Source organism: Triturus cristatus, chromosome 10 (genome assembly GCF_964204655.1).
Source record: "Triturus cristatus chromosome 10, aTriCri1.1, whole genome shotgun sequence".
Classification (NCBI taxonomy): Eukaryota; Metazoa; Chordata; class Amphibia; order Caudata; family Salamandridae; genus Triturus; species Triturus cristatus.
In genome coordinates, this window is record NC_140593.1 from 22,815,172 (window position 1) to 22,841,999 (window position 26,828).

Consider the following 26,828-nt stretch of genomic DNA (forward strand, 5'->3'; position numbering starts at 1 on the left):
CTCTAAAGTAGCTCTGCTGACCTGGTTCTCTGGCTCTAAAGCAGCTCTGCTGACATGGTTCTCTGGCTCTAGAGCAGCTCTGCTGACCTGGTTCTCTCCCGCAAAAGAGCTCTGCTGACCTGGTTTTCTGCCTCTAGAGCAGCTCTGCTGACCTGGTTCTCTGGCTCTAAAGCAGCTCTGCTGACCTGGATCTCTCCCTCTAAAGAGCTCTGCTGACCTGGCTCTCTGGCTCTAAAGCAGCACTGCTGACCTGGTTCTCTGCCTCTAGAGCAGCTCTGCTGACCTGTTTCTGTGGCTCTAAAGCAGTTCTGCTGAACCTGGGTCTCTGGCTCTAGACCAGCGGTGCTGACCTGGTCCTATGGCTCCAAAGCAGTTCTGCTGACCTTGTTCTCTCCCTCTAAAGCAGCTCTGCTGAACTGGTTTCTCTGGCTCTACAGCAGCTCTGCTGACCTGGTTCTCTGGCTCTAGTGTAGCTCTGCGGACCTGGTCCCTTGGCTCTAAAGCAGCTCTGCTGACCTGGTTCTCTCCCTCTAAAGTAGCTCTGCTGAGCTAGTTCTCTCACTCTAAAGCAGCTCTACTGAACTGGTTTCTCTGGCTCTATAGCAGCTCTGCTGACCTGGTTCTCTTGCTCTAGAGCAGCTCTGCTGACCCGGTTCTTAGGCTCTAGAACAGCTCTGCTGACCTGCTTCTCTGGCTCTAATGCAGCTCTGCTGACCTGGTTCTGTGCCTTTAAAGCAGCTCTGCTGACCTGGTTCTTTGGCACTAGAGCAGCTCTGCTGACCTGGTTCTCTGGCTCTAAAGCAGCTCTGCTGACCTGGTTCTCTCCCTCTAAATCCGCTCTACTGACCTGGTTCTCTGCCTCTAGAGCAGCTCTGCTGACCTGGTTCTCTGAATCTAAAGCTGCTCTGCTGACCTGGTTCTCTCCCTCTAAAGCAGCTCTGCTGACCTGGTTCTCTGCCTCTACAGCAGCTCTGCTGACCTGGTTCTCTGGCTCTAAAGCAGCTCTGCTGACCTGGTTCTCCGGCTCTAGAGCAGCTCTGCTGACCTGATTCTCTCCTCTAAAGAGCTCTGCTGACCTGGTTCTCTGCCTCTAGAGCAGCTCTTCTGACCTGGTTCTATGGCTCTAAAGCAGCTGTGCTGACCTTGTTCTCTCCCTCTAAAGCAGCTCTGCTAACCTGGTTTCACTGGCTCTTCAGAAGCTCTTCTGACCTGGTTCTCGGCCTCTAGAGCAGCTCTGCTGACCTTTGCCTCTGACTTTAGAGCAGCTCTGCTGACCTGGTTCTCTGGCTCTAAAGCAGCTCTGCTGACATGGTTCTCTCCCTCTAAAGAGCTCTGCTGACCTGCTTCTTAGGCTCTGGAGCAGCTCTGCTGACCTGGTTCTCTGGCTCTACAACAGCTCTACTGACCTGGTTTCTCTGGCTCTACAGCAGCTCTGCTGACCTTGTTCTCTGCACTCACGATGCACGCACCAGACTTTGCGAACATTTATTTAAAAATAATATGAGTTTATTATAAGTACAAATATAATATTTTTATGAATATTTTAGATAATCTCTTGCCCTGATATGTATATTAAAGACACATACATATCATTTTGTAACATAACATTTTTTTGCTGGAGTCTCGCAGCCAGCATGCCCCAGCACGTATATGACGTCACGTGGGACCCGCAACCGCGCAAGGAACTCGTACCGTAATGCACATGTGTCGCGAATGCGCGGGAGCAGGAGTGGCGGACTGGTCGTATACCAATTGCGCACATCATGTAATATTAAATATATATGATGTAACTGAAAAACACGCAGCTGTCGCACACCGTACGCGGATCCTTCACGACTTTTATAAAATGGCGGCTAGAATGCGCACACGCTTTGAGTACGCAACTCCAAAAAAAAAAAAAAATCTTTTTTTAAAAGAAAATAATATAAATATACTAAAATAAAAAATGAAAACAAGAAAATTAATCAATATTTCAGTTTTAATTTTTTTTTTTTGAATTCTCAGAAAAATATATAATGTTATTTAATGAATAAAATATTTATAAATAAACAGTTAAAAAACTGTAGAAAATCAGTACAAAAAATAGGTATAACTATCACACTTAAAAATTAGCATTTAAAAAACCTTTGAAATTCACTGAAAAAACATTGGTTTCAGAGACGTTATATTTAGAAATTAGCATTTAAAAAAGCGTTGAAATTCACTGAAAAAAACATAGGTTTCAGAGACGTTATAGTTAGAAATTAGCATTTAAAAAAGCGTTGAAATTCACTGAAAAAAACATAGGTTTCAGAGACGTTATAGTTAGAAATTAGCATTTAAAATCCTTAGAAATTCACAGAAAAACCCATAGGTTTCAGGGGTGTTGTAGTTAGCTGGCCCTTTCACTCGTACAAAACCATAGAAAATTCTCCGTTATAGTTAGTTCTGCTAACTATAACTCGCGCGCCCGCAATGCACTGCTGATGATGTCACATATTGCATCATTCATGACATGGTCAGTGACATCACTGATGACATCTCAAATGACATCACTGATGATATTATCCATGTGACGATCTGATACACCTCATCATACACTAGTATAACCTTTCATCACTCACTGTAAAATACAGAGTACCATATTTGAAACCATTGACACACCAATACCAGTTACTACATGCCCACTCACTGATTCCTAAGTCTACACACACAACTACCCATTCAACAACAGAATCATTTATACATGCAGTCACTAATTAATAGAACACTATCAAATGCACTTATACACATATATAGACATTGACACATCAGCAGTCATCTTAGTCGGTTATGCAGTCATCCTACTCACTCATGAAAAAAATTAATCACACTTACATTTACTCACCTACACAATTATCCAACAATACTTCATTTATTCAAATACATAGTAACTCATAGCTAATATGTTAAAAAAATCACCATTACAATTATACACTCATTCATATAGTTACTCTCACAGGGCCCGATTCACAGAACTAACTTAAGACAAAATCCTAAACTTATTACCATTTTGGTATTCACAGAAGGCACTTACTCATTTCAGTATTCACTGAAGTTAGGAGTCCTCACTTTAGGACTCCTAAATGCCTTCTGTGAATACCAAAAGTCTTAAAGTTAGGATTTTTCTCAGTTTAGGAGTAGTAAGGTTAGGACTCCTAACTTTAGAACTCCTAAACTGAGAAAAATCCTAACTTTAAGACTTTCGATATTCGCAGAAGGCATTAAGGAGTCCTAAAGTTAGGACTTCTAACTTCTGTGAATACCGAAATGAGTAAGTGCCTTCTGTGAATACCAAAATGAGTAAGTTCCTTCTGTGAATACCAAAATGGTAGTAAGTTTAGGATTTTGTCTTAAGTTAGTTCTGTGAATCGGGCCCACAATCACTGACTCTTACACATACTTATTTATATTCACCACCTCTCACATACAGTGCCTTTTATAGTTTTACTTTGTTGAAGATGTACAACTAAAACATATATTCGCTCACCAACACACAAATAAATACACTCAGTCACCCAAACAACTGTTTCCACATGCAATCTTAAACCTATACACCTAGTCAATCAACCATTCACACAACTATGCATAGAGTTACACACACCCCATCCACCCACACACAAACTCAGTGTCCCATACAAATACTCACCCAACAAATCAATAACTAATATACACACTCATGTAGTTAGTCACCAACTGATGCAGCATGTTATACAACAACAGAGACAGTGCTGCACACATTCACATAGTTTAGTTACTAATCCATGTATTAAGTGAGACACCTTTAATTACTCACTTAAACAGACAGTCAAACAGCTACTAAATCCTCCATCCAGACAGTTATATATCCACTCAATCTTCAATACAGATTGGTATATATATATATATATATATAATACATATTTATTTATTTATTTATTTATTTTTACCTTTATTCGGGTTTCATAAAATCCATAAAAGTACAACAAAAACAATCCATTTACACAATAATACAATCCATAAAAACACCACAATCACAACAATTCATTTTCAAAAATGCAACTATCATAAAATAATTTTCAGGGATTTTCCATCATTTTGCGTGCGCGTACTATTAATCTTATGAAAGTGCTAGTGCGGAAGATTAATTCGTCTGTATCCAGAGAGAATAATAATGAACAGGATTCCTCCAAAGAAAGGGGTCTTAGTTTTCTAAAATAGGGAGTTAAAAACCAATTAATATATTTTAGATAAAATTTGCAGAAGAATAGGAAGTGGATATCATTCTGTTTACTAGTGCCATCACATGGCCAGGGGTTGTATTCTACTGTATGATGATACCCCAGAGGGAAAGCCAACTGGAATTTTACAGAACCTGCCCTTAAACGAAAGAGCAACGATCGTTCCCAATTAGACATGGGGAGAGTGAGGTAGAGTGGTAGTGGATACCTGCACAAGTCGTTCCCCATGTATGTGACAACAGAAGATTTGAGTGACTCCCTCCCCATTCTTTCTGAATTAAAAAGTGCATAAAGTGCTTGTTTAACTACGACCTTATCGTTATTCTCAATTCTAGTAGGTTCTGAGAAAAGATCGCCTTTATCCACGGCACATAATGTTTTGGAAACTTCGGCTAACCAAGGTATCAACATACAGTGATCACATTTTAGGCAATCCATTATAATGTTTTTTGTTAAGGTCGCTGAGTCATTTGTCCAGATCCTAATCCAAAATAGGGCTGGTCTGGCTCTAATAAAGTCGCAAACGTAGGGGAGATTTAATTCTTTATGACAGATGAATTCAGAAGCGGAAAAAGGAGCACCCAATATTTTCCTGCAAAAACGGTTTTCCTCACGCTGAATCCCTGGGTTTCTCCCTGAACCCCAGACCTCAGCCCCATACGTGGCTACAGGAATGCACTGTAATTTAAAAAAAATTTAAATAGCTCTAGTGGCACCTATTTTCTTCGGGCGTGGGAGGCTCAATATAGAATTGGTGGCTTTCGAGAACTTGCCCATGGCGTGGGCAGAATGCCCACTCCATGAGCCGTTCGCAGCGAAAACCAACCCTAAGTACGGAAAAGAGGTTACGGATTCTAGTTTATCTGAACCTACATTTATAGTGTTGAGCCTCCTTTTCCCAGGTCCACAAGACATGATAAAAGATTTTTTTAAATTTACACGCAGATCTAGTGTCTCCATATGCTGGACGAATGCTCTAACGAGCAAGCGAAGAGCATTAGGAGTGCGGCCCATAAGGACCGCATCATCTGCGTATAATAAAACTGGTAATGGGTTCCCCTGGATAATTGGAACATCTCTCTTCACTTGTTTCAAGGCTTTGGCAAGACCGTTAATATAAATAATAAATAGCAGAGGTGCTAAAACGCACCCCTGCCTAACCCCCCTACCTATTTTTATGGGTCCAGACACATCACCACCGGACCCGATCTTGACTTGTGCTTTGAGGTCAGTGTGAAGGTAAGCCAGAAAGTTTACAAGAGTTTCGTCCAGACCATAGTTAGAAAGCATAAGCCATAATTTGGATCTATTAACTAGGTCAAAAGCGGATGAAAGATCCATAAATGCGAGGTAGATTGGGCTTGATCGAGCAACATTATACTTATCAGCAATCAATTTCAAGTTTAAACATTGCTCCACCGTGCCCACGCCGCTCCTAAATCCCATCTGGCACGAATCCAATAAATCTGTGTCTTCAGTCCACTCTATCATCCTGTTATAAATAACTCGTCCAAGGATTTTTAGGGTGTTATCCAAGAGCGAGATTGGACGGTAGTTGGCTCGGTCTGACCTATCGCCCTTCTTAAAAATGGGAACTATGGTACTAGTGGCCCAGGTTTCAGGCATAGGCACCATGGGTAAACTATTAAAAACATTAAGGAGAATTGGTGCCCATAAATCCGTATTATGCTTAATAATATCTATAGGAAGTCCGTCAGGACCAGGGGCCTTGTTACCAAGGCTCTCTTTGATGGCTATAACTACCTCAGAGAGGTCAATCTTAAGACTGCATAACTCCTCCAAAGTTGGAATAATTACTTCTTTGGAAGGAGTAGCATATATTTTAGCAAAATGGGCCTCCCAGCTACTGCTAGTTACGTTACAGCTAATTGGGGATAAATGTTTCCCCATGTCTCGCGTCTTCCTGACAGCTGACCAGAAGGGGCCACTGCTCTTCAAATTTGCGCTTTCAACCAGTGTTTCCCACTGTTCTGTCAGCAGGGCAGCCTTCCTTTCAGTTGTTTTTAATTTATAATTTTTCCTGGCCAACTGTACCTCTAATATGCACCTTGGTTTGGAGGACAATGCTTCGCGTAGTTCCCTATTTGCCATAGAGCAAGTGGAATCAAACCATCTTGGTTCTTTCGCTATCTTTGGCAGTGGGACTGACAACAATTTTTTAATTACTAAACACAGTTTGCCAAAATCAGTGATTATTCTATTATTATTTCCATTTAAAAGTAAACAAGAATTGATTAATTCAGAATGGTCATTCCACACATTTTCTAAAATAGCTCCGCTATCAATTCCCCTCAATTTTAGCCGCAGGCCATCACCTGATGGTGTAATGTCTCTTGCGCCATTAAATTTCGCATATACAGGGCCAGAGCCTAAATGCAAGGTAACTATGAGGGGGTTATGATCGCCAAATGATGTCTTTATTACCTTGGATTCCAACAAACGGTCCAATAAATCAGGGGACATAAAAATAAAGTCAATGGTTGAACAACAATCACGCCCCCTAAACGTAGGGACATAGTCCATTCCAGGTGTTTGGGACACTTCCATGGCATTACTGAGGGTGTGTTCGCTTAGTATCTTTGCCAATTCAAACCCCCTTTTTTCAGCTTGGTCTATAATGTTGTTAATGTCCTTAGCCCAACATTTCTTTATTAATTTGGCATTAAAATATCCCCCGATTAGAATCCTATCTCCTCCTCTGATTCCAAGCTTATTTCCAATTTCCGTAAAGTCTTAGAGAGGGCTATGTAGTTTGTATTGGGTGTGGAATGAAAGTAATTATTATAAAAGTTAATTATATAAGTCCTGGGTTTTAACTCGAGAACCTGGATATTCGGATTTCCTTCTGATAGATCTTTAATAGTACCTCCCACCAATGTACTGACACCTATGAATAATCCTCCCACTGCACGGCCAAAAATAGGCTTGCTTGAAGTTACACTGAAGCAGTAGTAGCCCTCAATAAATAAATTGCTAACAGCCCATGTCTCCTGGAACATAACAATATCTTTATTGTCCAGTAGCTTGATCCATTGAGGGTCAAGCAATCTTGGTTCCAACCCAGCGACGTTCCAGCTAAGGATAGACAATTTGGAACGTTTTGGAACACAAGAGACATTATACCCCCTAGGCTGCTTAAGTTGGATTGGTAGGGTAATTGTGTTCTCATGTGTAACTAGGGATGTAGCCGGAGCAACGTATGGTGCCATTATCTCAATTTCGTTGCATTGTATATAAAGACGGTTTTCCCTGGTGGTGATGGGTGCATCCTCACTCCCTCTATTTCTTTTCCCCAGTCAATCCTGACATTCCAAGTTGGAGAGAGCATGTTCAAAACGATTATGCGTTGGTATGTTATATGTGTACCTTGGCTCATTCTGGGGCATATTAAAATTTTGCTTGGGCCTTTCATAAGATCTCTCCCTTGGGTTGAAATAAGAGGGAGTGGGGAGAGGTAAATGTGACATTTGATGTAATGGAGGTATAGTCCGATGGCCTAATAAACGACCATTCCTAAAATTAGTATTAAGATCTTGATGAGGATATTCATAGCCATTAATAATATTGTGGTTCATACCAGGTTGATCTGCTAAAAAGTTGAACCCAGGATTAGAATAAAAATCAATTAGATGTCTATAAAAATACCCAAGAGGAAGCAGAGTAGTATTAAATTCCCAAGGTGAGGGCAATGGGGCTTTTGAGAGTGTAGATTGCACCCATTGTGGGGATCTAAAGTTTATAATTATGCAATCTCCTTCAAACTTTTTTCTCAGTGGGCCCACCCACCCTACTCTTTGGGTGTGGATAATCTCCCCTGCCCCTTCCATTGGAAAATTGCAATTTGCAGAAAGCCAATGGAGAGTTCTATTTCTTAAGCTTGTATGGTCTTCCTCTTGGGTTTCCCTCAGTTTTGGGACGTTGGCTAAAACCAAGACATACGGTCCACACTCTGGGGGTAAACTCATGCGTGCCGGGATCTGTCTCGCATTAGTCGCTTCAATTATATCGGGCTTGTCAGTCAAGGGATGTTGGTCAACATCATACACGTGTGTCGTTGGTGGCCTATTGCTTGTAGTAGTAAATTTCTCCCTTCCTCCAGAACTAGCTGTCTTAGTTGTTTTAATATCAAATACCTGTCTGGATAGAGGTTCCGGGTTTGATAGATCTTTACTTGTACTCGGTTTGGATGTTAAGGGAGAGGCATTGGTCTGCACTATACTTTTCTTGTTGACCTTAGTTTGTTGTGATTTGTCTGTGTTGATGTTAGTTGTACCAGGGTGTGATGTAGTTATGGAATTACACCCTGTACCTAATTTTAACACATGATCATCTAATGCCCTCAACCTCTTGTCAATATTAAGGACTTGTTGATTGATAGGTCCTAGGAGGGTGGTTATCAGGGTCTCCATTCTCCCCCAAAATCCTTCATTCCCCAGCAGTGCATTAGTTAGTGAAGTTTGTTCATCCTTTTTACTAAAATACACTTCGTTATGACCATTGTTATGTTCTACAGAAGTAGGAGGCCTCCTCAGTTGAGGGCGCCCACCATTATCTCTACGTTTGTCTACGAGTGGCTCTGTTTGTTTCCCTTTTCGCTTTGCTTTTTGTTTTCTTGCTTTTTGTCCCCTTGTTCGTGCTGGTGTACTATCCCTTTTTTCCCTATCTATAATCGACACATCCGTATCTGAACATAATTCTATCCCTTCCGAATGTGCCTGCTCGTTAACTAGGGATGGGATGGTGTCAGCGCTCTTATTAGCGAGAGTCTGTTATCCATTATACAATGGTTAGGGGATACTGTGTCCAAGATTATGCAGTTCACATTAAAATCAGTGCCTGGTAACCCTGCGTAAGATGTTACATTCGATGTGGCAACCAGGGAGTCCAGTGAGTTATCCTGCAGCAGAGGTGGTTGCAAGCTTAGTGGGAGCGAGAGGCGCCTTTCGGTATTTTGAATTGCAGAAGCCACAACACCGATTGTCCTCTGGAGCATTTTATCAATAGCGGTCAGACTGGGCAGTGGGGTGGGGGCGGTGGCAGTAGAAGAAGATGTTGGCTGCTTGCGAGTAGACTTAAGCACAGGTGGAGCTCTTTTCCCCATTTTTCAATATATATTTGGGTATACTACACAACAATAGGAATTAATTAATTCCCGGTCTCAGTATGTACTATACTCACACACATGAAGATCTCTTACAACTGGACCCCGACTTTGAGTGGGCCAAGGGGGGGTTGCCCGGCCCGACCTCCTGCGACCACGGATGGCCACAGATGGCCTGCCCTCTGCCTGGGCTCAGCCCGGCGCCGCCCGCGCGCGTCCCGCGACGCGGAGGGAGCCTCAGAAGATGTAGTGCCTCCGGGCGCGCTTTCCGGCGAAAGTGGGCGGGCCAAAGCAGAATGCTGGGGGCTGTAGTCTCCCCCTACAGCGGCCTCTGGATACTGGATACGGAAGGCGGTGGGGGAGACACACAGCTACGGAGCGATGGGGCCAACAAACTCTGTTCAGGAGCCCAGGAGCCCAGGTAGGTGCTGCGTGCCACTGACGAACTCTGCTTTGTGAGCAAGAACCCCCCGCTCCACCGAGGGAGCCTCAGAAGATGTAGCACCTCCGGGCGTGCTTTCCGGCGAAAGTGGGCGGGCCAAAGCAGAATGCTGGGGGCTGTAGTCTCCCCCTACAGCGGCCTCTGGATACTGGATACGGAAGGCGGCGGGGGAGACAAACAGCTATGGAGCGATGGGGCCAACAAACTCTGTTCAGGAGCCCAGGAGCCCAGGTAGGTGCTGCGTGCCACTGACGAACTCTGCTTTGTGAGCAAGAACCCACATATTTAAATTTCAAACTAAACCACATTCACTGGATGATGTCATCAGTGATGTCATCAGTGATGTCATTTGAGATGTCATCAGTGATGCCATCAGTGATGTCATTGACAATGTCATGAATGATGCAATATGTGACATTATCAGCAGTGCATTGTGGGAGCACGAGTTATAGTTAGCAGAACTACATATTACATCACTCATGACATGGTCAGTGACATCACTCATGACATCACTGATGACATCTCAAATGACATCACTGATGACATCATCCAGTGAATGTGTGTTTTTCGGAAAATTACATATGTTTTATATATGTATATATCAAGGTTGATGGAAGAATACATGGGTATGTAAGTGTCTAAATGGATGATTTGTTTTTGAAAAATTGATTGCATAACTGAGTGATTAATTGTATCTTAGTGAATACATGGCTTAGTGATTAATGTTTAAATATGTAAATATCTGTATCAGTCTCTCACTTTGTGTATAAGTGGCTGCATGGGTTGGTGAGTAGCTACATGAGTGTCTATATAGGTTTTAAGTTGTTTTTTTTAGTATCAGTATGAGTGCCTGAGTGTCTGTATGGTTCGGTGGGGGCAATTACATAGTGCATAGGTGCATGAATGAGTGACTCACTGTTTGAATGTGTTGAAGACAGCATGTGTGCAGAACTGTATGGTGGATGAGTGTGTGCATGGGTGTGTTAGTGAGGGAATGACTGTCTGAATAGTGTCTTTATGAGTAACTACATATGTTTCAAACTAGTATATGTGACTATTGTAGTATATAAGTGAGTATATGTGAGAGTGAGAAATTGAAAGAGTTCCTGTATGAATAAGTATGTATTTCTATAATTGATTGTTTAAAATACTAAGTATGTGTAAGTTTCTGTAGAAGTAAGTGTGGTGGTATGTGTATAACTGTATATGCAAGTAAATGGATGTTTGATTCTTTATTAGCATGAGTGACTATGTGTGTGAGTAACTCTATGGATGAGTGGCGTTGTGTAACAGGATGCATAGGTGTATGAGTACATATGATGAGTGAGTACATGTATGAGTGACTGTATAGGACTGTTGGTGAATGAGTGGATGTATATGTGGATCTTAGAATTACTGAATAGGTTGTAACTGGTATTGGTATGTCCATTGTTTTGAAAAACGTTGTTTCTATTTTTGAATGTATGTATCAAAGGTTATATTAGGTCATCAGTCATGTCATCAGTGATGTCATGAGTGATGTCACTGACCATGTCATGAGTGATGTAATATGTGACGTCATCAGCAGTGCATTGCGGGCGCGCGAGTTAAAGTTAGCTGAACTAACTATAAAGGGGGAATTTCGATGGTTATGAACGAGTGAAAAGTCCAGCTAACTTTAACGCCCCTGAAACCTATGTTTTTTTCAGTGAATTTCTAAGGTTTTTTTAAATGCTAATTCCTAACTATAACGTGCCTGAAACATATGTTTTTTTCAGTGAATTTCAAAGGTTTTTTAAATGCTAATCTCTAACTATGCCTACAGAGATAGGACATGGAAAGAAAGAAGAAAAAACGCAAAGAAAGGAAAAAAAGAAATGCAGAAAGAAGCAATAGAAGTCCTCAAAGACGAATACAAGTGCAGGAAGAAGGATAACATGCAGAAAGAACAAACAGAAGATTAGAAAGAAGCCTTGTTGCAAAATCATCCTGTACCCTCAACTTTTTCAGACGAATACTGGTGGTAACTGAGTCTGACTAACCAGTCCTAGAGCCAGTGCTATGTTAAAAGACACTCAGAATACAGTGAAAACACCTACATACACTAGGGAACACTATGCGTTGGGGTCCCCTTGTGATTATCATGACCTCCCCTGTAAGCCCCTAGTATATAATAGGGCAGGGGATTACAACTACCTCTTAAAATGCGCCACAGGGCGTGTTTTAAGTTGGGAGTTTAAGTCCCCTTGAATCCTGAGGGTCCCTAGGGTCCAACTAGACCACTAGGTACCTCCAGTAAGCGCCACAGAGCTGCATTGCAGAGAGATGTAAAAAGGGGCACGGCCTAGACCACCTCTCTGCAACGCAGTGCAGTGGCGATTACTGGAAGCACCTGGTGGGCTAGTTGGCCCCCAGGGTCCCTCAGGATTGAAGGGGAAATATTTCCCCAACTTAAAACGCGCCATAGGGCGTGTTTGCACACGTCACCTCAGGCTCCATCCCCTCCCTTCCCCACTCTTTAAACACGCCCTGTGGCCGTTTTTTAAGTTGGGAGATTAAGTCCCCTTGAATCCTGAGGGTCCCTAGGGGCAAAATAGCCCACTAGGTACGTCCAGTAAGTGCCATTGCAGAGAGGTGTAAAAAGGGGCAAGTCCTGCACCACCTCTCTGCAACGCAGAGCAGTGGCGCTTACTGGAAGCACCTGGTGGGCTAGTTGGCCCCCAGTGTCCCTCAGGATTGAAAGTGAATTATTTCCCCAACTTAAAACACGCCACAGGGCGTGTTTGCATACGTCACGTCAGGCCCTGTCCCCTACCTTCACCACTGTGTAAACATGCCCTGTGGCCGTTCTAAGTTGAGAGATTAAGTCCCCTTGAATCCTTAGGGTCCCTAGGGTCAAACTAACCCACTAGGTACCTCAAGTAAGCGCCACAGAGCTGCGTTGCATAGAAGTGTAAAAAGGGCCGTGGCCTCAGAAGACCTGTCTGCAAAGCAGATCCCTGGCGCATACTGGAGATACCTGTTGGGCTAGTTGGCCCTCAGGGACCCTCAGTATTGAAGGGGAATTAATTCCCCAACTTACAACTGGCCAGAGGGCGTGTTTGCAGAGTGCTGCAAGGAGGGGGCGTGGCCTCCAAAGCGATGCCGTTCTTTTATTTATTTTATTTTTTTAAGAAGGAGGGCTGTGTGTCCCCCCCGTCTTTTTCTAATTTATTGGTCCTGGGGACCCATCCCCCAGGGCCTACACCCTAATTTTTTTTGTTGAAAAAAATACATTTGGCCCTCCCAAGGCCTTAATCGGCCACAGGGACCCCAACCCCCGGGTCATGGCCTTTTTAAAAAAGAATTCTTTAGGAGGGAGGCGGCGTTGCCCCCCTCCTCAGGCCAATTATGGCCCCGGGGACCCCATCCCCCTGGGCCGGCATTTCTTTTTTATTATTATTTTTTTAAATATATTTATAGAAACACCTAGGACATGCTGGACAAACCATATGTACCTATCACCATGACGATTTGCGTGATATTCATTAAAAGGCAACTATGCATACAATGAATCCACGTGGAATGTATTTACACCGATAGTGAAGCTCTGACGTGTCTGACGCCCTACCGTGCCTAATCCCGGCACCCCCGCCGGTGGGTACTCTCCAAGTAGACACCCTTGTCGTTTATTTACACAAACATGGGTAGCTATTGACGGGCACAATTAATACACGCGAACACCAAGCCATTCAAAGGGGATTTGAAAAAAATTCGACCAAACTATGCAAGAAACCCCCCTCACGGTTAATAAAACACTCATCCACTGCCAGATGTGTAATACTTTTTATTTTACTCTCTGGAAAGGAGACAAACCTCACCTGAGAGTCACAGCGTGCTCCTGCCTGAGCCCAATGCTGTGTTACACCCACCAGTGCCCGCCGAGTGCCACACACCTCTGTGTTGTATTCCACCAGCTAGTGCATATGCTATGACACTCTCTAGCCCATGTGCACTGTAACACCACCCCGTGAATATGTCATGTCACACTTGCCTTCGCACGGGTTATATTGCCACACCTAACATGCCTTCCTCGATGCCTGTTCTAACGCACAGCGTTATGCCATACATATTACAATCTGGAATCCATATATTGTCACAGTGCATATGCAACGTTACACTCCCCAGCACATATTATATATTACAGCTTTAGAGACTAGTTAGGTTACACAACACTGCCCTGTGCATATTACATTTCAAGGCGCATATCGCATAGCACGCGCTAGTGCCTGTGCTATCTCGCGCTCTCTAATTAATCTGTCATTTTGCCTAATGTATTGCATATTATATTTCACACCCGGTTCATCTTATATCACACTTTTTGGTGAATAGTTTATACCATATACTATATCTAGTTTTTATTTTCAATCATGCTCTCAGGACTATGTTCTATATACCACTGCTTCCACCTACTCTTTTCACGGGCATTACATTTTGCGATGGGGGGTGGAGGGTCAGGGGGTGTTTCTGACAAGTGAGCCCGGAGTCACAGTCACAAATGTCCTCTTCTTCCTGAATAAAATTGAGATTATGCTGGATACTTGTTCATATTTAAGTATTTCGCACAGACACACATTTGAAAAACAATAAAGTTCCTAATACCCACCTTCTCTGAACAGTTAGCTTGCTGCCCCATCCACCTCCTCCCTATCCTCTGTTGTTTGAATGCATGGACTAGGCTCCTCTCTCCTGCCATGCATGGTCTGATGTGCTGCCATTGCCCTCCATTTAGCATGATGTACCAGTCCACTCCTCCTGCCCTCCATTGCCCAATTCTATGACCCATCATTGACCTCCTGCTTAGCCTCTGTGCTTAGCTTGCTGCCCCTATTCTCCTTCCCCCTGCCCTCCGATGTCTTTGTGCATGCCCCTGCTCCATCCTTTTTGCCCACCATGTTCCATGGACCTGCCACTCCTATCTAATCTGAGTGTTCTGTTGAGCTGCCACCTGCCTAGCATTGTCAGATGACTGTAACCTGTCCCTGCCACCTCCACCCTGCCTGTCCACATGCCATGCCCCTATCCCCTTGCTCCTGTCCTCCATGGTCCATTTTACTGCCACACCCTTCTGCCCTCCCTGGTCTGTTGCGCTGCAACTGCTCCTCCTGCCTGCCCCACGCGGTCTGTTGTGAGGCCCCTTCCCCTGAACTTTCTTGTCTGTGCCCAGGTCCTGACCCTCCCTTATATCCACCATGGTCCTTTGTGCATGCCCCTGCACCCTCCTTCTTGCCCAAAATAGCCATTGTGCTGCCACTAACCCTCCCGCTTGCCAAGCATGGTCTTCTGTTCTGCCATGGCCACTCCCACCTTCCCTGTGTGGTCAGCTAGCTGCCCCTGAACCCCTCCCACCTTCCCTCCATGGTCTGTGTGTATGCCATCATAGTCTCATTGTTGCTCTCCATGGTGTATCTTGTTTCTAGTGCCCATCCTGCCTGACCTCCATGGTCATCTTGCTGCTCCTGCCCTGCCCCCTTGCCCCCAGCCCTCTGTTTCCATGTGCAGACCGCTATTCCCTCCCTCCTGGCTTGTCTGTTCCATTGTAATGTCCCTGATCCGTCCCTCCTGCCCTTTATGGTCTGTTATGCTGCAGCTTTCTCTCCTGTCTGTTCATTATGGTCAGCTAGCTACCATTGCCTCTTCCCCTCTGTTCTCTGTTGTCCATGTGCATGGTCCTGTCCCCTCCATATTGCTTTCTATGGATTGTTGTGCTACACTCCCGTCCCGCATGCCCTGTGTGGTGTATTGTGCTGCTGCAAACCCTGATGCCTGCCCTGTAGGCTCAGTTTGGTGCACCTCTCAACGTCCCTCTTGTCCTCTGTTATCCGAGTCCATGTCCCTACCCCAATTCATCCTGCCTACCATGATCCAATGTACCATACTTGCAAACATTTTGAACTTGGTAAGAGGGAGATTTTGAAAAAAACTGGGGTATTGATTTTCCCCTTTGAGTTACACTGAAAAAGAGGAGATTGTAGACAGGAGACAGATCAAATAAAGCCCATTTGAGCTTAAAAACATTGGACGTTTCCTGGCTGAAAGGGGTCTGTTGCATTGTATGGTTGTACGACCACGGCCTCTTCCTTCTGCCCACAATGGTCTATTATCTTGCCACAGCCTCTCTTGCCAGTCCTGTTTTGTTGTTTTGTTGCCCCTTCCCCCCTTTCCACTGCCCTCCATAGTCTGTTGTACTGCCACTGCCCTTCCTGCCTGCCCAGTGTGGTCAAATTGTTGCCTCTGCACTATCCTACCTGCCTTCAATTTTCAGAGTCCGTACCCCTGGCCTCTGCCTCTCAACAGTATCCCAATGAACAACTAGACTGCTAACATTCTATATTTATTACAAAAGTGTGGAACGCCTGACGTCATCTTGATGTAATCAAAACTGTAATACCTAGAGCATTTCCTTTAGAAATTACATATCTGAGAGGGTCTTATTTGCATCAAAATTATGGTTAGTGCTCTAAAAAATTAAAATGAGGATATATTTTCTGAGTTTTCAAATAGCGACATCTTTATGTTTTTTTTATAAAGTTGACCACTTGATTAAATTTTGCACCTAGGGGAGAGTATGAGGTGTTACTTCCAGAGCTTCAGACTTTGCAACTGGGGAACTAGGTTGGAGTTTCTGCTTCAGCTCAACATTCTGTGATTCTGGTCAAATCACTTAATCTCCCCATGTCTACAACCAAAATGAATTTGATCTTGTGTGATGTATCCAATGCTCATGTAAAGCACTCCAATACCTGACAAGTCTGCACTATATAAAACTGCAAATACACAAAAAATAAGTGTTTTGCACACTTCTGTCATTGGGCCACATGTGGGCTACATCTGGGTGATATTTGTGCTGCATTTGGGCTCTTTTGTCTCTGGTGGCCATCTTGGGAGATTTATTTGTTATGAAGTTTCCTCATTTCCTCATTTACTGCAGTCTCCTCAGTAGGAAATGCTTTCAGTTTTTTACTTTGATTCCATCAAGAAGGTATTCAGATATGTCCCACATTTGCCATAAATTCTGAATGTTAGCACTCTAGTTGCTCATTAGATCACTGTAGTAAAGCTGCTGCTCACCACGGAAGTCTGCTGCTGGTATTAAAAGTGCATGTTTCAGTCTGCATATCAGAATGTTTAATGAAATATATTAGGATTTGAGAAGTCACTCAAAATGTGCCCTAATATTTCTTTCTTCAGCACTAATCATAATTTCTATGGCAAAATGAACCCCCTCATTGTGTTCCTTTTCAAATTAAATGTTTTAAGTGTTACCAGTTTATTCCAATCAAGATGGCTTCAGGTGTGCCATACTTTTGTCATAAGTAAGATAGTAAGCGCTCTAGTTGTTCTTAAGAACACTCTGAGACATTCTGTCATTGGGCTATACTTTTGCTACATCTGGGTGATATTTGGGCTACATTTGGGCTCTTTTGTTTCTGGTGGCCATTTTGGGAGACTTATTTGTTATGAAGTTTCCTAATTTCCTCATTTACTACAGTCTCCTCAGTAGGAAATACTTTCAGTTTTTCACTTTGGTTCCATCAAGAAGGCATTCAGATGTGTCACTCATTTGCCCTAAATTCAGAATGTTAGCACTCTAGTTGCTTATTAGATCACTGTAGTAAAGCTACTGCTCACCAGGGAAGTCTGCTGCTGGTATTGGAAGTGCATGTTTCAGTCTGCATGTCAGAATTTTTTCATGAAATAGAAGAGGATTTGAGAAGTCACTCAAAATGTGCCCTAATTTTTCTTTCGGCAGCACTAATCATGCTTTCTATGGCAAAATGAACCCCCGCATTTTGTTCCTTTTTAAATTAAATGTTTTAAGAGTTACCACTTTACTCCAATCAAGATGGCTTCAGGTGTGCAATACGTTTGTCATAAGTAGGACTGTTAGCGCTCTAGTTGTTCTTTAGAACACTCTGGGAAGCTGCAGTAGAACACAAAGGAATCAACTGACAGTCTCTGCCCATGTTGGATGTACATGTTTTACTGAGAATGTCAGACTTCATTCTCACATGACTGAGAAAGATAATGTGAACTTACAGAAAATATGCTCTCAGTTTCGCTTATATATCACCTTCCAAACCTATGTGGGAAAAGCATAAGAAAATAGTTTTCTCTCAAACATGATTCATGATATCACAGCAGAAGGCTTTTTCACATGGTAAAATCACCTTGAACACACCACAATTCCATCAACAAATGATTTATAATGTAACTAAAGTCTTAAAACCTTCTATTAACTGCAATGCTTTTTAATGAGGTGCTATCATGTATATTGGTCCCAAGATGGCTGCCAACACTTCTTGGATGAAGTACTGACAGCCAATCAGATCTCACGATGAGATGTGTGGTTAGGCTCCGCCCAGATATGTCTATCTTTTTAACTCTAATTTTCTCAGGAACTGCTGAATGTATTTACACCATTTAAGCAAAAGGCACGAGTCTGAACGGAGGACTACCTCTTTGCCAAATTTGGTGTAATTCTGTTCAGCAGTTCGGGCTGTAGCTGCGTCAACAGGTCCTATGGGCAAATGCATGGAGAAAACATGTTTTTGGACCCCCCTTTTTTCTCGGCCCTCACTTGACAAATCACCGTGAAATTTTCAGGATAGGAGCGGACCGAAGCTGGACAAAAGTTTGGAAAATTTTGCGAAGATTCGTCAATCGGCGCCAACTTTATTCCAAATAGAATGTTGCAGATTTTCTATCCAAAATAGGTCGTAACTATAACTACCTACTGGCGAATGCCAGTATGTAATATATAAAATATATATATATATATATATGTATATATATATATATATATATATATATATATATATATTCACTGAAAAAACCATAGGTTTCACACATGTTATAGTTAGCGGAAATTTTACTGATAAAAAACCAATGAAATTCCCCCGTTATAGTTAGTGCAGGCAACTATAACTCACGTGACCGCAATCCTCTGCTGATGCTAATACTGTATTTAGACACTTATTTGCCCATGTCTTCTTCCATAAATTTTTAGCTATACATATATTACAAATATTTTTTTTTCATAAAGACACATATGTCATCAGCAGAAGATTGCGGTCGCATGAGTTATAGTTGCCTGCACTAACTATAACGGGGGAATTTCATTGGTTTTTTATCAGTAAAATTTCCGCTAACTATAACATGTGTGAAACCTATGGTTTTTTCAGTGAATTTGCAAGGTTTTTTAAATGCTAATTCCTAACTATAACGTGTGTGAAGCCTATGGTTTTTTCAGTGAATTAGTACAGTTTTTTAAATGCTAAGTTACTTTACGCCATTCGTGGCATGCGCGCCCACTTAACGCAGTTCGTTCCGTGCGCGCACAGTGCGCTTCGCACACCGTGCGCGCACAGTGAGCACGCGGTGCGCTTCGCGCACCGCGCGCCCACTTTACGCAGTTAGTGCCGTGCACGCACGGTGGGCACGCGGTGCGCTACGTGCACCGCGTGCCCACGTTACGCTAGATGGGCCATGTACGCACGATGCGCTTCGCGCACCGTGCGCACATGGAGGACATATGATGTACTTCGTTTTGAAAGGTAATATTTTAATTTTTCACATCATATATAAGCCATTCACACATAGTGCCCTTCGGGCAACATTTGCACACGGGGTGGGGAGAGGGTGGATAATTTTTTTAAAAAAATATTTTTTTACCGTACGCGTACGGTAAGCGTAATCGGCGAAATTAGCGAAAAAATTAAAATTCCGTTTTTGGCCTTGGGGGATCTTTGGGGACTCCCTCAACATGGCTAGGTGCTCTGGAGCTGTTCAAACAGCCCCTGTACATGTTTTTGTCCTTTGTTTTTAAATCCACACTCACAGTGCGAGAGAGAAAATGGCGGCCGCCGCTTCCTGGTTTCGGCCGATTCGAATGTTTACTAAGATCTAAGAGCCAATCAGAATCGCGCTCGCGCACGTCACCGTACGCGTACGGTAAGCGCACCGTAAGCGCACAGTAAGCTGGCTCAGATATATATATTGATTTAAAGGCTATTTTCTCAGAATCTACTGAACAGATTTACACCAAACCTACAAAAGGCACTTCCTTGACCTGTGGACTACCTCTCTGCCAAATTTCAAGTAATTCTGTTCAGCCGTTCGGGCTGTAGCTGTGTCTAAAGGTCCTATGGAAAAATGCATGGGAAAAACGCGTTTTGGGACCCCCCTTTTATCTCAGCCCCCACTTGACGAATCCCCCCGAGACTTTCAGGGTAGGAGCGGAGCATAGCGCCCCACCTATTTTGAGAAATTCGCGAGGAGTCGTCGACCGGCCCCAAAGTTATTCAAAATAGAATGTTATGGATTTCCTATGGAAACGTGGTCCTAACTATAACTACCTACTGGCGACTGCCAGTAGGTAATATATATATATATATTCACTAAAAAAAACATAGGTTTCAGGGGTGTTATAGTTAGTTGGACGTTTCATTCATACAAAACCATAGAAATTCCCCTGTTATAGTTAGTTCAGCTAACTATAACTCACGCACCCGCAATGCACTGATGATGATGTCACATATTACATCACTCATGATATGGTCAGTGACATCACTCATTACATCACTGATGACATCTCAAATGACATCACTCATGACATCACTGATGACATCATCCTTGTGATAAAGTGGCAGACCTCCTCTCACCCAAATATAGCCTTTGCTACACACACTCAAAAATACAAACTAACATTTTTAAAGAATGGACATACCAATACCAGTTACAACACAACTATTCAGTAATTCTAAGATCTACACACACACCCAATCATTCACCAACAATCTCTATACAGTCACTCATACATGTACTCACTCATCATATGTACTCATACAAAGTATCAAACATCCATTTACTTGCATATATAGTTATACACACACTACCACACTTACTTCTACAGAAACTTACACATACTTACTCTCTTAAACAATCAATCACTTATAGAAACACCTACTTATTTGTACAGGAACTCTTCCAATCTCTCATTCTCACATATACTCACTTATATACACCAATACTCACATATACTAGTTTAAACCATATATAGTTACTCATAAAGACACTATTGAGACAGCCATTCACTCACTAACACAGCCATACACACACTCATCCACCTATACAGTCCTGCACACATGCTGTCTTCAACACAAACAAACAGTGAGTCACTCTATTAATGCATCTATGTACTACGTAATACCCCCCACCGAACCATACAGACACTCATACTACTCACCAACCCATGCAGCCACTTATACACAAAGTGAGAGACTGATATAGATATTTACATATTTAAACATTACTCACTAACCCATGTATTCACTAAGATACACTTAATCAGTCAGTTATTCATTCAATTTTACAAAAATAAAATCATCCATTTAGACACATAGATCCATTTATTCTTCCATCGACCATGAGATATACATATATAAAAGATATTTAATTTTAAGAAAAACACACATTCACTAGACGATCTCATCAGTGATTTCATTTGAGATGTCATCAGTGATGTCATGAGTGATGTCCCTGATCATGTCATGGTTTTCAGTGAATTTCTATGGTTTCTTAAATGCTAATTTCTAACTATAACGTGCCTGAAACCTATGGTTTTTTCAGTGAATTTATATATATTTATTATACTATACAATCCACGAGTGCCTCGGTAATCCCACCTCCTCCAGACCGAAGGGCGTGTCGGCGTTCCGTACCTCCGAGACTCGGTCCCAATATGCACCAAATCCTACGAAAGGAGAGTCGACGCCGTGTCGTTCAGCTAATTCTCTTTATTGTCAGCTGGTGATGTTAGACGCGTTTCGCCTGTCCTGCAGGCTTGCTCACTAACATTGCAATAAAGTTTTACCTTCAATTTAACTGAAAAATATGCCGTGTCACGTGAAAACTACAAAGTAATGGAGGGTGAAAACAGACTCGTAGTTTGTATTACATTGAAGGCATTATTTACAAATTGCATAAATTATATATCATTTCATTCAAAATTATTCATCACTTAGTGTGTCGTTACTTTCACAGATATATATACTTGCAAGTGCAATTTATATAGATGTATCTATAATTTGTCTATCTGTTCCTATGATTGTTTTACGTTTGATTACAAACTGGGTGGTTTCAAATTCATTAAACCATAAGTAAACAGACCAAGCTATATAGACTCAAATCAGAATTACTACAACTTGTCTTATATCTTTATGCCTGCTTTTTTACCTTTTGGGTCCGGCCCCAGTGGGCTGTAATTTATTATACTATGTATACATGTGAAAATGTCTCGATCCACCTGTTTGCCTCGGTGGCACAGAAAAAATGGGTGGAACTGACGTCAGCAGACCGACGAGGTTCTCTTATGTCTCCGATGACATCATACGGTGTCACGAGCGAAGCCGTGCAATTATGACTTCCTCGTCGATGTCGGAGAGCTAGGAAAGAGTTTCCATGGAATGCTGGTGCAGGGGTTATTCACATAAGTGTTCAGGCTAGTCCTTTGGGAGCAACTGTTTATGTTGCCACTCCAGAAACCAAAACCAGTGATCCAAGGGCAGAGGCCCTGCAGATGGCACACGAGGTGGGAAGCCCAGTCTTGTGCACCGGCAGGACAGTTAAGTGACAAGTACCACAACCCACAAAAAAGGTAACAAGGGCACTGAATAACACTGGCTGTTCTCTTTGTATCTGGCAGGAACAACAAAGTTAAAATGCCCTAGAACCAAAATGTAGAATTAGTGCTACAACAGTCTTCAAGAGGACCTGCGATGCCGCTTCTGCCTCTCGTACCCTGGAGGCGGCACATGGGTCACGCGGTACGGTCATACTGCGGTGGGACGCACACTCGTTGACCTCTCATGGCACTGCTCCACACTTCAGGGAGGACGCTTTCCATTAGCTATGATTTATGATGATGTGTCGCGCCGGCCTCGTCCAACAACAGAACTCCTTTATATCCAAACAGACTCTTCCACTTTCTCACCGTAAGTGAAACCAGGCCATGCGGACACTTTCACAATACAACAACTGGGAATGCACTTTTCAGTAAAAAACAACCACATTCCTTCCTCCTAATTAATCAAATAAACATCTTGTCAGGACTCCAAGATTACAGATAGGTTTAATAGCGCATCGGATTATCAAAGTTTACGCACCCCGTGCTATGGAAGATACATGGGTGGAGCTGACTCGGAAATGGCGCCTAAAAAGGCCACCAGAACCGAGTCGCTGTTAGCGTTCTAGTGCCCAGCAGAGAACGCGCTGGAACTCCAGGTGAGGCTCGCGCTGCTTGAGAACTGCGCACTTCACCAAGAATTTCAATGGAGTCAGGAGTGTACTTCAGAGCGCGATATCAAAGGGTTAAAGAGTAGTTTCTGAGGGCTTATCTTTATCAGGGCCGAAAGGCATCCAGAAGTCTGCTGCTAACGAGTTCGTAAATCCGAGTACAAGGAAGTTATGTGATATGTGAGGAGAGCTGCGGGTCACCGTGTTTGTGAAGCATTCGTACCGCATTGAGGAAGACGAAGCAGAGTCGCCCGGAGCTTCTGAAAGAAGAAGAAGAAAATGAAGCTAAGTTATCAAGTGTATTAATTTACGACTGAGTATTCAAGTAAATTATTGATTTTTATATAAGTAAAGGAACATACTGTGAAGAAAGCGGCATTTCAGTATATCAGCACTAAGTTAAGCGCAGAGTTGGCAAAACCTAAAAAGAACGAAGAAGTAGTTAGCATTACATGTTAGAATACAAGAGCAACCTGTAAATAGTTAGAATAAGATAACATACTCACCACTGAGAGAAGACGTCAGTCAGAACGCAGAAGAGGAGAGGAATAAGACCAAAATTAAAAGAATAGGAAGAGAAAATACCAAATAAACAGATGATAAATTACCAATAGGAAAAGACCCTAAAAAACAGTAAGTAGAATCCTAATTCGAATATAATAAATAAAGAGTCAAAAGGGAGAGAAGAAGTCCTTAACATATAAATGTAAATATATTGCTGGTGTGCTAAAAGGGAAGAAACTGCGAATTAAGGCAGAAAGCAAGGAAGATTTACGTAGAAGAGAATAAAAAGAAAATAGAGAAGTAAGTAAGAGACACAGGGAGAAAGATTAGTAAGAGGAAGATGAACATTTGGTTTAGTTGTTTTTTCCTAATTGCAGACGAAGAATACAGTTAAAGAATAAAAGAGCACACACAGAAAAAGAAATAGAAGAGGAGCTGAGTTCTGGAATTAGTAGGGTAAGGAAGCGAGGTAACAGGGTTTTAAAAGATAAGACAGGTTAAGGGCTAAATGGTATAATAACCTAACTCTCATCTACAGGTTACCTCATCAGCAATAGAAGTCTGTGGGATGGACTACAGAAGAAATCAGCAAGAACAGTCTCTTCTCTCTTTTGTTATTTTATCCACTTTCCCCCTTCCCCCCGAGATAGCCACTCTGGAGACTTGTTACACTAAGCTCTAGGTTGCTGTCGGGTGGATTTGGGAACTAGCATCTCTGTTCCTGTGTAGTAGCGTACGGAAACTAGAGTCTGACACATCTCACTGAAGAACAGGGGCCAGCTTCGATCGGTAAACAGCCATTATAATGACATTTTTACTTCTCGATACCATTACAATGCATGCATTACCACGCATGCGTTGTACATCGTGACGTCATTACTACACATTTTTTAGAATGCATGGTCATTGACCACGCATGCCTTTACAACAAATTTTGTTGTAAAGTTATGTATGGTAAATGACCATGCGTTCTAAAAAACATGTAGACGATCCACATTGTTGTAAGGAAACAGAGGCTGATCCGTTTCCTCACAACGACGTGCACCGCCCCTCAGAGATGACGTGAAGCAGGAACCACGAGGAGAGAGGAACCACAAAGAGTGAGAGGTAAGGGGGATTGGGCATGGGGTGTTTTTTTTCTAGGGTTAAGGGTAGTGCAGTGGTGTTTGGGTGGTGTAGGGGATCGTGCTGGGGTAGTGTTTAGGGTTTAGGGTAGTCAGTGGTGTTTGGGTAGTGTAGGGGGTCGTGCTGGGGTATTGTTTTAGGGTAGTGCAGTGGTGTTTGAGTAGTGTAGGGGGTCATGCTGGTAGTATTGTTTTAGGGTTTAGGGTAGTGCAGTGGTGTTTGAGTAGTGTAGGGGTTGTGCTGGGGGTGGTGTTTTATGGTTTAGGGTAGTGCAGTGGTGTTTGGGTAGTGTAGGGAGTTGTGCTGGGGGTAGTGTTTTAGGGTTTAGGGTAGTGCAGTGGTGTTTGTGTAGTGTAGGGGGTTGTGCTTGGGGTAGTGTTTTAGGGTTTATGATAGTGCAGTGGTGTTTGTGTAGTGTAGGGGGTAGTGTTTTAGGGTTTAGGGTAGTGCAGTGGTGTTTGTGTACTGTAGGGGGTCGTGCTGGGTTCTAGTGTTTTAGGATTTAGGGTAGTGCAGTGGTGTTTGTGTAGTGTATGGGGTAGTGTTATAGGGTTTAGGGTCATGCAGTGGTGTTTGGGTAATGAAGGGGGTCGTTCTAGGGGTAGGGTGTTACGGTTTAGGGTAGTGCAGTTGTGTTTAGATGGTGAAGGGGGTCATGCTGGGGGTAGTGTTTTAGGGTTTAGGGTAGAGCAGTGGTGTTTGTGTAGTGTAGGGGGTCATGCTAAGGTAGTGTTTTAGGGTTTAAGGCAATGCAGTGGTGTTTGTGTTGTAAAGGGGGATCGTGCTGAGGGTAGTGTTTTAGGGAATAGGATAGTGCAGTGGTGTTTGTGTAGTGTAGGGGGTTGTGCTGGGGTAGATTTAGGGTTTAGGGTAGTGCAGTGGGGTTTGGGTAATGGAGGGAGTAGTGTTTTAGGGATTAGGGTAGTGCGCCCAACCAGCCACAATATCCATGGACAAAGGGGACCCAGACTCTTTTGAATGCTACGCCAACTGAATAAGGTGGGTCAAGGGCCCTACCATGCCCAAGACCTATCAATTCTTTTCTTGGGATCCCTCATATACTTGGAGAAAAAGGTCCATAGTTTCTCATCAATTTCAGACATGTGTGCCACCTTCCCCTTCAGTGAGGGCCTGGGGCATTCTCCACTCTTCCTATTCCTGACCTCCCTTTCAAGGAGTTGATGGATTTTCCCCACCACATACTCTGACACTTTGGTGTCAGGGGTCCAGTCCACTGACCTAGGATGGTAAATTTGTGTAGGCTCGAACATGTCCCAGTGGACCCCGTCCCCATCCCGGGACTGAGAGGAGTGGTACTCTGGATGCCAGGGACACCCGAGTCCTTATCCTCATCGGAGGAGAAATCGTCCTCCGATACACCCTCTCCCTCAAAGGGAAACCTGCTGTTGGGGTCTACAATAGTGGTGACAGCGTCGCAATTGTCTCCGGACTCCTCCTCCTCCCGGCAGGGTGCATGTTTTAGCGTTCGCGCACTCTTGAGGAAGGTCTCTGTAAGTTTATCAAATCCTTCCAAGTGCCCCGCGTTATGCTTAACAGCCCTTTTATTCCCCATCTGGGAGCTACTGGGACCTGCCACTGCCAGATCTGGGTCACTGAACACCCCAGAGATGCTTTTTGCCAGCTTATCAACCTGATCCCTAAGAGGAGCGAGCGCCCTAGAAATAGCCAGAGAGAGGGAATGGTCCACTGCTGGAGGGAGAAGTTGGGGGGCCATTCCTCCTCCACTTCCTGGTAGAAGGAGTAAAAATGGTCTTCTGGAGAAGAAATGATAGCGGACGGTGTGAGCACAGAACAAATGCCCCTAAGATTCATAAGGCAGCCCCCTCGCCGGTGCTCCAACAGCTGGGCTTTCCCCAAAGCTGTTATAAGAATAGACTGATGCGCAATACCAATTACCACCACCTGGTGGAGCTGATCACTAACATCGCCGTGTGGGGAATTCACCGCATAGCGGTGTCAAAATTAGGCGAGGGTTGGTCGGGAATCAAGCGGACACTAAACGAGTGACCGGATTCCCAAACGCACGTAAAGACCAGCATGAGCGTTCGACGGAGCTGCCTTG